Consider the following 16851-nt stretch of genomic DNA (forward strand, 5'->3'; position numbering starts at 1 on the left):
TTTCTTGGATCTCAACTAGTACAGAAAGGGAGCTAAATCTATTTTATTTATTCTGACTTATTATAGGCTCCAGCCTGATTTTATTTAAAGTACAAACAGTTTCGAACAGCAAAAGTTTCCAATTTTTTCAATCGCATTGAAGAGTTTGAGTACATCCAGTACTCATTGACATTTGCTGTTGTCCAAGCAAAATTCATCCATAAGCTTAATTCTCTCAAAGCCCTAGAACTATAACTTTACCATGTTTCTGAGGTGCGACAAAGCACTGGGCACAGCTTCACATGTTACAATCATCTGTTATTATAATTAAAGGTATAAATCTCACTTCCCTCAACATGATGCTTCAGTAGTCCAGGTTTTATTACTTGCTGGAGAGAATACTATAGAAGCACTTCTTGACTTCTTTTTCCAACAATATTCCACGTAGTGATTACGGGAATAGCAGAGTGCTAAACCTCCTAGTCATCCCCTCATCTCTCTATCTTCATAAAAGCCCTAAATCCCAGTTCCAAAATCTTAATGAGAAACCCATGTACTTCTAACAGAGTCAATTTGCTGTCTTACACTTGATGAGAAGAATTTAAATGTTGTATATCATATATAAAGTTTTAAAGTGGCATAAACTAGCATTTTAAAATTATGAAATCTCTGCTTTTATGTTAAGTGCCATTAGTTAAATTAATTTTACACCTTGAGAATCCCACTACCAGGAACTTGGCTTTTCTTCCTTTGTTGACTAAACTTGAAGGGGTCTCTGTGTTTTGGGTCACTGGGATACTTAGAATAATGGCCCTCCAAAAATAGGCACACTTTAATCCCTGGGATCTGTGAATAGGTTACTTTAAACTGTCAATAGCATTTTTCACATGTGATAAAGGTAATTATTCTGGATCACCCAGGTGGGCCCAATTTACTCACAGGTATCCTTAAAATGAGAGGATTATTTCTGGCTGGAGCAAGAGAGATGAAATGATAGAAAAGGAGGTAGCAGAGATTCCAAATGTGAGACATTCTATCTTCCTTTGCTGGCTTTGAAGATGGAGGGAGAGTTGCCAAGAGCCAAGAAACATAGGTGACCTTTAGAAGCTAAGAATGGCCCTGAGCAGACAGCCAGCAAGGATACAGGCCCTCTGCCCTACAAGCACATGGAACTCAATTCTTCCAACAAAATGAATGCAGGGAATGGATTTTTCCATTGAGAATCTCCAGAAAGGAACATGGCCTCCTTCCCATTTTGATTTCAGCCAATGAGACCCTAGTCAGACTTCTGGCCTACAGTACTATATAATAATACCTGTTTTAAGCTGCTGTTTGTAGTAGCATTAGAATGTTAATACAGACACTTTGTTGAAACTCCAGAAAGAAGAAAAAAAAATGAAAAGATAGTATTACCGAACCAGGTCCATTTGCCCAACACGCGAGCCAAACGCTGAGACGCCAGCGAGGTTTGCGGGAGAGAAAGAGCTTCTTCACAAGGTAGCCGAGCCAGGAGATCAGAGAACAAACCTCAAACCCACCTCCGCAAGGCGAGGGGACTTGGGTATTTATGGGATACTCAGGGTGGTCTTAGGTGTGGGGAAAGGTTTGGAAGTAGGGAAAAAGGTACGGTTATCAGTGTTCTACGCAGGCGCAAATGGACTCCCTTAGCAAACTAGGAGGGTGGGATTTCCGGAGCTCTGACGTTAAAAGGCCATTCAGCAGACACCTGCGCTGGCCCAACTTTAGGGCGGGTGGTCCCAACCAGCGCCAGCTGTCCATCACGGGGCAGGAGCTGACTACATGTTCCTGTAAAACAATGGGGCTAAGTGAAGCTGGAAAGGTGTGCAATTAAATGGGGTGGGGGGGGCGGAGAGGGGGAGGGGGGGAGGGGGGAGGGAGAAAAAGCGAGCTTAAACAGTGAAGGCAGTTTAAGATTCATGCATTTCATTGCATGTAAATTATACCTCAATAAAGTTCATTTGTAAAAAATGGTTACCTTCTCAGAATATTTTTCTTTTGTAGGAAATGATCTGGTCAAGAAGGACAAATCTAAGAAAGCAGGAAGAAAGAGGTCAGTTGCAGGAGGGATGTCCTTGAGTCGGAAGTAGGGGTAGATTCAGAAAGTTAAGTGAAGCCGTTGACTTTTAAGAAATGCAGGTAAAGTGTATATGTTTTAACATGATGAGTGCCAGAGTAAAGAGTCACAGATTCTGGTAACAGAAAAATGGAGCATTTTCATCTGATTGCTTCTGTTTTCTCATTTAAACATGAGTGATGCTAGCAAATGAGAGTGAAGAAGTACAGAGGTATTGGATGTTTGAACAAAGTTTTTTTTTTTTAAGCGTGAAACAACATTTCATCGAGTGGGAGAATAAACTAGCCTTAGCGCTGTGGCTCACCCATTCCCTCTGCTCTTCGCCTTGGGCTTCCTTTTACTGTGATTCTTTCCCTCATCACTGGGGTGTCTTGTTTGAGCAGCGGTGGTTGCAGAGGCTGCAGTGTCAGTTTCACAATCTTTGTTTATAGGTTGATCATCACCAAGGAATCTCAGAGTGAGACTCTGGAGGCACAGGGAAGGAATCTACAGGATGGAGCTGGAGTGTGCCCACCACACGGTGCACATAACACCTCTCAGAGAAGATTTCTGCTTGGTTTCTCAGATTCCTTGCAGATCCCAGGGACCTGTGAATTTAAGAAAGCAACGGGCTCCCAGCAGCCAGTGGCGAATGGAGACACTGGGACTGGGGTGGGGATGCAGGGGTAGCTCATGAGCGGAACTTCCAGGGATAGAGTAACAAGAGAGGGGTCAGGGGCTGCAAGTGTCCCCTTTTGACAGGAACTGATGAGGAGATGGGCCTGGCTGACTCAGGTGAAAGGTAAACGTCCAGGTTTCTGGGCTCTAAAACCACACAGAGAGAAGTCTTGATGATGAGAGACAGCTCCCTAGCCCTGTTCCATCATTGGGCTTCTTCCTTTTAGCGTTCTTCAGCATTAGCTCTAGAGAGGGGTCAGTTTAGACCTAGGCACCATTTCTGAGCTCTCACAATCTCAGCACTTTGTCTTCTACACTATCCACTCCCTACACAAAAGCTCTTTACTGGAATCTCTGTGGTGACACACCTGTTGCTCAGGGCCTTTGGATCTGAGTTTTTCTAGGGCCACCAGAGGAGCTGTGTTAAACACAAAGCCAAGGAATCTGAACTTTAAGGAGAGCTCCTGTTCTGGTTCATTTACATTCAGTGAAGGAGAAAGGAGCTGGAGAAAGAGGTATTAAACTCCATGGGTCATGAGAAAGGCTCTAAAAAAATAAAATTATGATAAAGCAAGGGCGATGATGACAAAATTATTGAGACAGGTACAAAATATAGTGAATGGCCTGGTTTACCTTCATTATAAGGTCTGAGTAGATCAGATCCTTATTGGTGGTTTGCAAACTCAGTAGTTTCCTGGATGAAATCTGAAACTGGCCCCTGCACTTGGAGGGCAAGGAGAGACCAAAGAAAGAGGCAGACCTTTCAGGACTGTTAGGTGGCAGGCAGTTTTTATAAGCAAGGGAACTTCCATATGAAGCTTGGTAAACAACCAATACACGTAGAACCATTCTGTACCCATACAACCATTCTTTCATTTTCAGTACAGTATTCAATAAATTACATAAGATATTCAACACTGTATTATAAAATAGGCTTTGTGTTAGATGATTCTGCCCAACTGTAGGCTAATGTGTTTTGAGCACGTTTAAGGTAGGCTAGGCTAAGCTGTGATGTTCAGTATGTTAGGTGTATTACTATGAAGGTTTCAACTTATGATAGGTTTATCATATGTAACCGCATCATAAGTCAAGAAAGATTTGTATATTTTCTTATATATATTTGAATATATATACATATTTATACATGCATGTAAATATACATATATGCATTTACATATATGCACACATATATACACGTTCAAAAGCACCATGTGTAAACTCATATTAGAATTTCTAAGTTATCTGAACAGGTAGCTATTTAATGCTGAACACCAGTCCCTATTTCTGTGTCCCTTGTCATCTTCGTTGTCTGAAGTTTTTTTTTTCACCCTTGTAAATTTCTCAGGAAAAGCACATAGTTACAATATCCTGTGAATGGTGAATGTTTGTTGATAAATGTGTATGTGCCTTTATATTTCACAGTCAAGTATATTTTAACCATTCTCCTTTAACGGAGATTTTGGAATAATTTTTTTTTTTTTTTTTTAATTTATTTATGGCTGTGTTGGGTCTTTCGTTTCTGTGCGAGGGCTTTCTCTACTTGCGGCAAGTGGGGGCCACTCTTCATCGCGGTGCGCGGGCCTCTCATTATCGCGGCCTCTCTTGTTGCGGAGCACTGGCTCCAGACGCGCAGGCTCAGTAATTGTGGCTCACGGGCCTAGTTGCTCCGCGGCATGTGGGATCTTCCCAGACCAGGGCTCGAACCCGTGTCCCCTGCATTGGCAGGCAGATTCTCAACCACTGCGCCACCAGGGAAGCCCTGGAATAATTTTTAATAGAAAAATTGTAATAGTAGAGAGTTCCAAATATTCTTCACCCAGGTCCTACTATTGTTAATATCCTACATCACCATGGTACACTTATCAAAACTAAGAAATCAACATTGGTCCATTGCTCTGAACTAAACTTCTGATTTTATTTACATTTTACTAGTTTTACCTTTTCCTGTTCCAGGATTCAGACCAGGATGCCACATTGCATTTAATCATCACATCTTCTTAATCTTTTTTTTTTTTTTGATGACATTCACAGAATTTCCTTATTTTTGATGACCTCGATAACAATTTGGAGGAGTGCTGGTCAGGTATTTTTGTCGAATGTCCCTCAGTTGGGATTTGTCTGACATGTAATTTTCATGATTAGACTTGGGCTATGTGGTTTTCGAGGAAGACCACAAAGGTGAAGTGTCACTCTTACCACATCACATCAAGGTTATGGGTATCAGCATGGCTTCTCATGATGATGTTAGCCTTGCTTACCTGGCTGAGACAGTGCTTGTAAGGTTTCTCCACTGTAAAGTTGCATTTTTTCCTCCTATCACACTGTATTATTTAGAAGTAAGTCATTAAGTTCAGTCCCTTTCACAACAAGCCTCTATATTCTGTTTTTGGGCACATCCTTACTTTCTGACATTACAAGATTTTTTGTTTAGGTAAAAATAAGTTTTTATTTTTAAAAATTCTTGAATGGTAGGAGACATTTACATGTAATTCACAGATTCTTTACAAAATAATTGCCAATCTTTGTCCAACTGTAATTTTTTTCTATACAGCCTTGGAAATTTTGCAGTGACATAGTATTTGCAAAATATTTTTTTTAGAAAGCATCACAATGCTAAATTTTGGCAAAATGATGTTTAAAACTAAAATTTTTACATGCAAGTCAGCTCTCAAACACCCATATTCTTTATTCCAGTGATAAGGTAATGGAAGAATGAACATTAAACTGACTTACTGAGGAAATAATGAATAAATACTCTGTAAACTTCTCAAACTTACTCAAATTTTTAAATTACTTTCAGAAGCAGCGCCATTACAAAGTATCAACAATCACACTAGGTACTCAAGTAAAATGAGTGTTAATCAAATTAACACTCAAAATATGGAAATATTGTTGCAAAGAGGCACCTTAGTTGTAAGATTTGTTAAAGAAGTCTTTATTACAATGAAGGCTTATGGTACAGGGCATACATCCTAGAGAAGACAATTTCTTCACACAGGATAATGATAATTCATCCCTTCTGAAAGTTAATAACATCTCTTTAATAGCATTGCTGGTATAAAAAAAAAGATACAAGTTCGAAATATGATGGCAACATATGAAAGTGACTGAAAAATAGCCTCTATTTTTTTTCTCTCCCAGCCATAGAAGCATCTATTTTGCCAAATAACACTGCTTCCTTTTATTGAAAAATGGCATTTAGAAACCAATATCTAAGTACCAGCTGTGCTTATTGCTGCTGTGTTGTCACTTTAACCTTCACTTTTAAGAGCTTTAGAATAATAGTTATCCCTTTCACATACAATTAAGTAAATACATTCAAATATTTTAAACTGCATTTAAAATTCAATATGTTCAATTTTGTTTTCAATATTTAAGTTACATGACTGAAAATAAATCCCAAAGGATGTTTTCTTTTTTTCTGCCAGAAAACAAAGGGAGCCTGTAAACCACAGAAGTTTATTCTCAGTGATAAATCCATAGACCCTCTGCACCTAGTCATGCTATAGAAAGAGGCTTGACCGGAGATTAGTATGAATTACAAGCTTCTGATGTGTACAAAGACAAGACAAACAGAAACTGGTAATATTTCAGAAATTGGTGTTTTGAGGGGAAGGGATAAATTGGAAGATTGGGATTGACATATACACACTAATATATATAAAACAGATAATTAATAAGGACCTACTGTATAGCACAGGGAACTCTACTCAATACTCTGTAATGGCCTATATGGGAAAAGAACCTAAAAAAGAGTCGATATACAATATGTATATGTATAACAGATTCACTTTGCTGTATACCTGAAACTAACACAACATTGTAAATCAACTATACTCCAATAAAAGTTTAAAAATTAAAAAAAAAAAAAAAAGAAATTGGTGTTTTTACAACCAACCCCATGAAGATGGACTCACCAAGACCTTCCACAGATAGGCCCTCTAAGCCACCAGTGGTCTTTTGGCCCCGTCATTGAAATAGACCAGGTCTTATATATCCCTTATTGGATGTACTGACCTGGGATGTCTTTCATTTCTGGTAAATGGAAGCGGGCCTAAAGTTGATCCTGTATAATTTTATGGTTCCCACATGGCCCTTGGGCATGTCTAAAGTGATCACTACAAAATATACTTCAAAATGGAGCCCTGAGGCACTTGACTAATGAATGAAAGCAGTCTCACCTGTTCTATGTGATGACTGCCCAAGCTGTGCCTTGTGCCAAAGACACACAGACTTCCAAACAAATGCCCAGCCTGGTCCCTTATGAGAAAGATGCCAAGCCAAACTGATACATTTGGATCAACTTCTCCCCTGAGGGGATTTTATGGACATCTGCCACTTCTTCAACTTTGATACAACTTTCTTGTACCTTATCCTTAAGAGACTTTACCTGAGTTATACCTGGAATATGAAGCATCTCATCACCGATGCTATGCTTAGGCATGTTCACTTTTCTACTTCAGTTTTGAGATTTTTGTATTTAGATACAGTATCATAAATAAAGATCACCTCACAGTGTAGCCTAACAAGGAATTGTTTACTTTTTAATTATTTCTAGTATATAATTTGAGTGCTAATTTAAATGTAATGCTTTTAAATCAGAGTTTTACTATTATGTTTTTATAAGCTCCCTAAAAACTTTAATGGACCATCAACGTTATGAACTAACCCCCCAGGGGAGTCTGGAGTCTATTTAAACATCCCAGGTTCTTGACACAGGAAAGGTAGAGGCTCAGAAAAGTTATCTTGCCCAAGATCACAGGAGCAAGTAAGCAACAGAAGTTATAGCTAAACTTGGTGTGCTCCTTACCAGGCACTATGCTGTGCACTTGACATGAACTATCTCATTTAATCCACACAACAACCATATAAGGTGGACATTATCATAAACTCTCTATCAGGATGAGGGAGACCAAAGCATAATCAAGGTTACATAGCCTGTACATGGCAAAACCAGTACTAGAAATCAGGCATCCACTTCTAAATTCCACCTATTGACCAGACAAGTCCAACACACCATAGGCCCTGCTTTCTTCATGAATGAGTTCAGCTCACCAGTGACTCTTCTTTCTCACTTCGGAAACAGGAGGAAGGCAAGTTCAATGTGCATGAAAGAACATGGCCACATAACCCAAAATTTCTCTTTGATGTCAGTGATGTACAGAAGTATTGGATGAAATCAAGGTTGAAAAAAAGGTAACTTAAGTTGCAGAGAATCTCCCCAAGAGCCACAGAAGTCACCTCAGTCCCCTCAGCCTCAGGGAGAGAAGCAGTTGTGTTGAGCATTTGCAGCCTTATACGGTCACTCCTCCTTGACAGGAAGAGGCAGATGATCACAAGAAGCAGCATCACTGGTTTATTTGTGAAGGGGACATGTCAGCAGCCCGTGTGTTTCATAGCTTCTATATCCTTGTGTATTCAGTGAGACAGTTCCTATTACTATTAATAAAGTTATTAATTTATTATAACTATAAATTATTGTTATTAATAAAGTCTCTATTCAGAATATCTCAGAATCTAAGTAGCATGTTTTAATATCTTTGAATTTTAGTAACATAACTGCATTTTGATTACACAAATGAGAAAGCTAAGTGTCAATGGGGTTAAATAATCTGCCCAAGGTCACATGCCTAGTGAGTGGTGGATCCAAGACAGTAATGTACGTCTCTTTAACTCCAAAACATATTACTTTAGCCACATTTTCTTTCATGGCAAAACAGGAATGAAAAAGTTATTAGGCCAGAGTCACAACGATGCTGTAAGGATTAGAATATCATTGATTGAAAAATGTCTGTTCCACTCCTTCTCCCTATTGAAATCTATTTTTACTGTGCCTCTCATGTCTGAAGTTCACTGTTTAATTTGATGGAACTAGGAAGAGAAAATCTTTTGGGTAATTCCAAGAATACTATTCTCCACAATCTAGAATAATGATATATTGGTAGGCTACTACTGACATCATGTTTGCACCTAGTACAGTTAGATGCTAAACCCCCAAAGACACCAATTTTTCCTAATATGTTCCACCCTATGCATCCTACTATAATCTTTATTACCCTTGTAAGTAGCTTTTTATAAGGTAATATTTCCCAAACTTTATTCATTTACATACCACATTCAAAATGTTATCTGCATACTATCTCTTTGTTTATAAATATTTCTTTAAATTGGTTCAAATTTTTGACTCATCTACTTATATTTCTTTAATATGTATTTAAAATAGATATATAACTTAAAATTTAAAGTTACTCTATATATTAACAAAAACCAATTTGTGTTATACAGAAACACAGGTGTGGACCTTGGAGACAATATCAAATTGGAAGTGATAGAGTTTTCATTAAAAAAAAAAAAGGCCAATTTTGATGTCCAGTGCCCCACACCAGCAGTATGAGTTGCTGTATCTATATCCTGTGTGTCAGGGGGTCAGTTAATTAACCTTTAAAAGGAAGTATGTAATAATTTCCCAGTTCTTGGAGACAGCCTTTAACACTGTTAGACATATAATAGATATTGAATAAATGATGTTGGATTGTTTTTTATCACCTTACTAAATTATAGAAACTTTCTTGGGAATGCCTTTTGGGAATCACATTTAATTTTCCAACCAGTTAATAATCATCCATGATAGATAAAAATGTATTTGCTAAAATGAATTATACCCAAACCTGTTCTTTTTATCGTTATTATATTATAGATAGCATGAAAAGAGACTGGCATAATAAGGGATTCTAGGGAACACTGTCTCTGACAGTTCATTTCAAATTGCAGCCTATAGAGGAGTTACCAAAGCCACAGCAATTTCAGTAAACTGGTGCAATTTTAATGCCCATCTTGCCTGATTGTTTTTCAAGAAATCAGTAACAACACACAGTCCCTGACAAATGACTCTAAAGCTTACTTCCGACACTGCAGCACAGCTCTCACAGGGTGCATGTGAATCTGTGGATTCCTGGACTGAGACACCTAAAGTTTCAGAGTTTGAGAGTCAACGAGAACTGTTTAGCCTGGTTCTCAGTAGCTGAAGCTTCACGTGCAAGGCCAATGTATTCTTTTCGTAGATACCGCCAGATATCATGCACAAAAACGGTGTCCCAGAAGTATTATCTTAATGGTTTCTTTGTTCTCCGATTTCTATTTGGTTTTGACCAATGATAAATACTAGAAAGAGACTGAAGAATGGGAAAAAAAGAGAGGCTCTCTACTTGCAGGGCTCTAGACTGGCAGTGAATAATTTCCTCTGTTAAAATTTCCTCTCTTGACTGGTGGTTCTTATCTACAGCTGGATTGCTCTCAGGTTCTGCTAGTAACTAACTCTCACCTTCCGTCCCCTTAAAATCATAGGTAGTAATTGCTTAACTCAGCTGCTAGCCCAGGGTGCTTCATCAATCCTTGGTAGTTTTCTTTAACTGTCCACATTCTCATAATAGTCCTTCTATTAAACGGTATTTAATAACCCCTTTTGAGCCTGCACTTATTTTCTTGCTGGGACCCTGATACAATGATACCAGGAGGGGACCCAAGAAACAGACTCTCAAAATGAGAATATGGGATTGGATTTTTCATATATTTGACAAATGCATGAATATTCTGGTGAGAATGGGACCCTGATAGCATATGACTTGCAATGACATCGTGATTATACAATTTACAGTGATAGGGTATGCAAAGTAGTGCAAATGGAGTGTAAGATGTGAGAGTTAGAGTATCTTTGACAACTTAGAATGACAATGAAGAATAAAGAAAAAGTGTGGCTTAAGATGCTACTTCTGAGAAAACTAGAGGCTACACAGAAAAATGGACAAAATATACGCTTTTAATGCCCAATTCAGGACAGAAGAGAAAAAAACTATTTACCAGTTTTAATGATTATGGAACAATCTCTGGGTCTGAATATATGGGTTGTAAAGCTGCCAAATCCACTGTCTTCAATTCATCCTTTTTTGGCCACACTGCACAGCTTGTGGGATCTTAGTTCCCTGCAAGGGATTGAACCCAGGCCCTTGGCACTGAAAGCGAGGAGTCTCAACCACTGGACCACCAGGGAATTCCCCATCCAATTTTCCAATAGTGTAGGGAAAAGACTGAGACTCTGAGACATAGGATGGGAACACCTGATCCGACGTAGCCAAGGAAAGGGACTTGAACATCTAAATCACACAGAACTTTCTTGCTAAAGAGAACATATTTCTACCTTCTCTCATGACCTCTAAGCACATACTGAGAGGTAGCTGCCAACAGGGCTGGCACAAAAAACAAAGCCTGGCCCAAGAGGAGTTAGCCTATACAACAGAAAAATTACAAGATCTTGCAAATTTGAATCAGAAGGATCATGAGCACATGTATGATTTTTTTTTTTTTAATTTGTCAACACCAATGCACTCACTTGAGATTTAAAGTACTGGCTTGCATTAGCTTTCCAATCTCAGTCCCATCATCAGGAAAAAGCTCGTTTGATAGAACCACGGAAAGACCTGTTGAAAGTTTAGTTAGAGCAACAGCTAGGAGAAAACACCCTGTAAACACGTGGTTCGCACTTAAAGGGTGTAGTATGTGCTCTAGACCAGTAAGTAACATAAGGTGAAGTCTCTCTTGTAGACGCATTACATGCATCCGGGGATTAAAATATAGAAATGAAAGTGGCTCTTGACACTATTTCACTTAATAATTCCCTTGAGAAATTTTTGCTTCCTGTCCCTTTACCTTTTGGTTCAGTAAGTTGAGAAGCCTTGTACCCAAATGGGGAATTGCCTCAATGTGGGAATACAGCCATACAACATTCCCATCTTCATGTGGACTCCTTAGGCCATTAAACTGTGAGGCAGAAAAGAGAGTCACTAGACTGGCCCAGGTTCTTAATAATGATTATACAACAGAAATTATTGGTAGGAGCAAAGACTATATCTGAAACCGCTGAATACACTGGGGAGCTCTTAACCCTATTCAAGCCTCTGTAAACCTTCCATTCAGTAAACACTTGTTTTGGAATGTGTCATCTCTTTCTTTTAGGGACCAGGAATTATATAATGATCAATGTAAGACTTACTGAAATCTGAGATATCTAGGAATTATGATATCCAATAATTTTTCCATCCTTTAAAAACACAAATCAGATTATTTCACTCCCTGGGCTAAAAGTATTCAAAGTTCCTACAAGGCCATGCATTATGTGGCTGCTGCTTCCTTCTCTGACTTCAATTCCTATAATCTCCACCCCCCACCCTTGCTCTTTCTGGTCCCATTACCCCTGTCTTGCAATTCTTGGAACATGCTAAGCTCATCTCTACCAAGGGCCTCAACCTAGAACATCTACCCTTAGGGCTTCTCAGGACTTTCTACTTCACATCCCTTGGATAGTGCTTAAATTTCACATCTCAGAAAAGCTGTCATAGCTAAACTATATAAAATATGAGTGCTTCCCTCATCATGATCTATCCCCTCTTCCAGATTTACTTATGCCACAGCACTTATCATTTTGAAAGTTATGCTAGTTATTTATTGGATGACTTCTTTATGGCCCATCTTCCCGAGGGGAGGAAAAAAAAAACTCTGTGAAATCAACAACTTTGTTTGCCTCCCTGACTTTTATATCTTGAACCTCTAGGACAGTGTCTGGCACCTCATAGACACTAAGTGTTATCATTATGAACATTTTACTGACCCTAAAGTTTCATGAGACTTTCCTTATCTCTATGTGTCTTGGCCCAGTGCATTAATTCTTCTATAGCCTATTTCCTCATCTATAAAAATTGGAAACATTAATATATTCCCTGGCTATCTGTGATGATGAATGTGAAAGTGAATACAAATTAAAAGTCCTGCTTTATAATTCTCAACTTCCTCTCTCCACTCCTAGTCCTTGAGCCGTGGTTAAACCACAGTATGCATCACTTCAGGCATATTATCTAATCCACACTTTTTTTTATAAGTAGTCAGCACTGTTTTTGATATAAGTGCTGAATTGTGTTTAAGTCTAGTGTTTATGCTATATAGAAATTCAAGTATCCTATTAAAATTGGAAATGGAAGTTATAAAATAATCTCTGCCCTCCTCAGTCTACTTCTTTACTACTATGTTTTATATGATTTGCAGTCATAGATGTTCTCAGGGATAAGTGTATTATATCTAACAGTGAATTGTTAAATTCTATTGTTCTTGGACAATGCTATAGTATATTAATTACTAAGGATTTAGGGTTAGACATACTGTAGATTCATACACTTTCTGAGAGTAATTATAATACAACCATAACTCAGGTAACTGTCGTAATCAATTATATTTTGATTACATATATAAATAGGATTAGTTAAGAAGAGTTTTAAAGGAAACTCTAATTTAAACAAGGCCTATATTTGCAATCACTTAAAACCAAAATGTTAAAACTATGTTATACCCTGGCCTACTAATTAGTGTAGATTGCTACACATATGAGGAAAACAACGGTTTGGAGATTAGACAAAATTGACATTTATTAAATGCCTATTATATATGTGCTGATGTCCAGCTCAATCTACATAATCACCTTCAAATCTCCATAAGAATCCGATGATGTAGATATTACTATCCACAGTTGGAAGGAATAGGAACTGTACCACAACCTTCTCAAGGGGCCAAATCTATAGTAAGAAGAGCTTCTCTCTGCCTCTGGAAACCAACTATATCTTCTTCTAAGCTGACTTCCAGACTCTCTCCACTATTGTTTCCACTTTAGACAAAGATGCCAGTGATTAATTCACTTGTTCTTGGAAGGAGAGCCTTGTGATCCTTTTTGGCACTCCTGCCTTCATTCTCACTGTGCATTCTCCCAGGAATACAGAGATATCTATCTTCACAGCATATATTAAGGCACTGATGTGGCAAGCCTTCTCTCACCTTCTTATTCTGCTATTCAACAAAGTGTATAATGGATTTAGGCTGCATTGTCACTCTTCTTCATCAGCATCTGGTATCAAATCATGATATTTACTGGCAGAAAATCTCTTTACTTAATATCTGCTATTCAGTAAAGTTAATGTTTTCTATTTTATCAGGCATAAATTAGCAATGCTTGCATTGTTGTACTATTTTCCTTTCACAGTTTTCCTATTTTCTTTTCAATATAGAGAATGCTATCTGAGTGCCTTATTAATGGATAATCATTACATGTAATATTTGCATGGTACTTTATGATTCAGAAAACAGTTTTACCAGATTATCTCATGTTATCTCTGCATATTACTATTTACATTCAGGAAATACTTACTGAGAATTATAACATCTCTGACCTTAAGGTTCTCAAACTAGGTGGGAAAAACAAAGAAAGTAGGAAAAAGCAATTGAATTATAGTGTGATTCAGGTTGTTAACACTGATTTCTATACTAGCACAGAGGAGCTTGTGGTGGGAGAATTCAGGGAAATATTTCTAAAAAGAGCTTATACCTGTAGAGAACCTTGAAAAGTGACTGGGAATTACTTTAGGGAAGGATACAAGAAAAACATTTCTGGCAGACCTAGATCAAGCCAAAGTTTCAGAGATTGGAATTTAGGACAGTAAAATTTAAGACTACAGTTCTGGACCAGATAATCTGGGTTCATGGAACAGCTTTCACCCCTTACTAGTTGTATAAATTTGAGCAAATTACCTACCTCTCTGTGCCCTGGTTTACTAATCTGTCAAATGTGGATTATCATAGCATGAATCTCATAGAAATGTTATAAGGATTAAAAGAGTTAATGTTATCGCAAGAAGTGTGCCCAACACACAGTGAGGCCAAACAAACTGAAATGTCGGAGTCGAGCAGAGAAAGGTTTATTGCAGGGCCATGCAAGGAGATGGGTGGCTCATGCCCTAAAAGCCCCAAACTCTCTGAAATGTTTTAGCAAAGCACTTTTAAAAGCCAGGTAAGGGAGGTGGGGTTGCAGGGTATGTGATCAGCTTGTGCACAATTCCCTTATTGGCTGATGGTGAGGTAGCAGGGTGGTGTCACAGGGGTTAACATTATCAGTCCTTAGGCTCCAAGAGGTCTGGGGCTATGTGCTCACGGTCCTCAAGTAGTTAACATCTTCCATTTGTTGGAGAGGGTTTTTTTTACATCTGCAAAACAACTCAGGAAATGTGCATCAAATACTACAGCTAAAGCAGAGGATATGGGGGAAGGCTCCCATGGGGTCCTGCTTGGTTACATTAACACACGTAAAACACATAAAAGACTTCTTTACACACAATAATCACTCAGTAAAGTTCAGCTGTGAGTTGTCATGAATGGATTGTGAGGAGACATTAAGGTAGTGGAGAGAGAGATGACCCTCCAAGCATGGCAGACATTGCCTCCGCTTTACACATGTAGAGACTAAAGCTCACAAAATCATAAGTAGAAGACATGCAATTCATTCTCTCTTTGATACCCTTTACTGCTACCTATACTATTTTTTTCTCAAACATAATACAAGAAGACATCTTTTTAACATGATGATTTTCTGAGTAGAAGCTACCTGTTAAACAGCACTTTAGTGCAAAAAGTCTTTTGTGGTAAAAACAGTGCTTGTAGTCTCCCTGGAATCTGACAATGAATACAAATGCAGTTCAGTCTCATCCCTAATCACTTCCTCTAGCAGTCATAGGCTTTTCTAGGCAGGATGTAAGCATCACCAAAATAATGCAAACATCCCAGAATTCTGTGCCCTTATAATGAGTACTGAAGCAAAGTTCTCCAATGGCAAATTTCAGCTTCCCAAGTAACCCTTTAAAGATGGAAAGCACTGTTTATTCAGAGCTTCAACATGAACAAAAATGCATCTTTTTTTTTTTTTGGCCATGCCACACAGCTTGTGGGATCTTAGTTCCCCGACCAGGGATCAAACCTGGGTCCATGGCAGTTGGACAGCTAGGGAATTCCCCAGAAATGCATTTTTTAATGCTGTCATTGATCATCATTTTAAATCAGAGGAACTTTTGTTCTAGGCTTCCCACCTGATCTAATCCTGATCTCTTCTCCTTATCTAATTTCCTCAGAGATAACCACTTTTAAAAATCTGGAGTTCTAAGGTGCATACAACTACTAAAAACATAATTGTGATATTATCCCAGTCAATATGAGGCTGTGGAAGAATTCCCCAATGCTAAAATTTCCAGAGTGCTTAGAAAGTAGTCAGGGCTATACCTGGCAAACAGAGAATATAAGTGTCAGGTGTGTCATTCAATATGGCTCCTGTTTTTTTAAGGTCAGTCACCGAGGGCTACTGTGAGAGTACTGAACCTCCACATCTTGAATGGAGATCAAATAAGGATAGAAAATCAAATAAGCTGCATGGTATCATGGTGAAACAAGTTAATTCCTTATTGTTAACTAAAAACAAAGGGCATGGTTATAAGTACACAGACAAGATAAGATTCTGCAACATAAAGATAAGGAGACTATCTTCAAACATCATTAGCCACAGGTCATCTTAAAGCTTAAATAGCAGTATGGCAACACACAATTATTTGGCTCGACTAGGTGAGGACCATTGCAACTGTTCCATGTTTTCTCTTCTGTAGAAGAATTTGAGACATCTAGGCCTGTCGATGTGACCACCAATCTTTCTCTGTATGGGTCTTCATTCTTCACTGGGAAAATAATTTAATTCATTTCATGTTTAGTGAGTACTTAGAACATGTGTACCATTGTGGAGCAACATTGTGCCATATTACAAAGACGACTAAGACAGTTACCTCCCTGTAGGAACCCAAGATGTGAAGGTATGTGTATGTGCACATGCAAAACTAAAGATCCCTCATGCTGTAACTAAAGATCCCGCATGTAGCAATGAAGATCCCGACTGCTGCAACTAAGACCCAGCGCAGCCAAATAAATACATACATACATATAAAAAAAAAAAGAATGCATACTGTGACTTATTTTAGAGAACAACTTCAGTTTTTCTTTTTCTTTATGAAAACCAAAACCCCAAAACACAGCAACACAGTATTTGGTTTTACCAAACTATCTTTTTTTTTTTAAGATCTCCATCTTTGGTAATGCCAAGAAGCCACTGTGAAAATAGGTTTATTTTATATTATTTTATTTTTTTGATTTTAAAGGGCTTTTTTTTTTTTAAGATCTTTATTAGAGTATAATTGCTTCACAATATTGTTTTAGTT

The 16851-nt window shown here is 38.2% G+C and overlaps 1 pseudogene; it reads left to right on the forward strand.

Moving 5' to 3' along the window:
* Positions 1–1633: 1633 nt before the first annotated feature.
* LOC133099909 (NEDD8-activating enzyme E1 regulatory subunit-like) overlaps positions 1634–16851 on the forward strand; it is a 100788-nt pseudogene continuing 85570 nt past the window's right edge.

The sequence above is a fragment of the Eubalaena glacialis genome, chromosome 10, assembly GCF_028564815.1.
Source record: "Eubalaena glacialis isolate mEubGla1 chromosome 10, mEubGla1.1.hap2.+ XY, whole genome shotgun sequence".
Taxonomy (NCBI): domain Eukaryota; kingdom Metazoa; phylum Chordata; class Mammalia; order Artiodactyla; family Balaenidae; genus Eubalaena; species Eubalaena glacialis.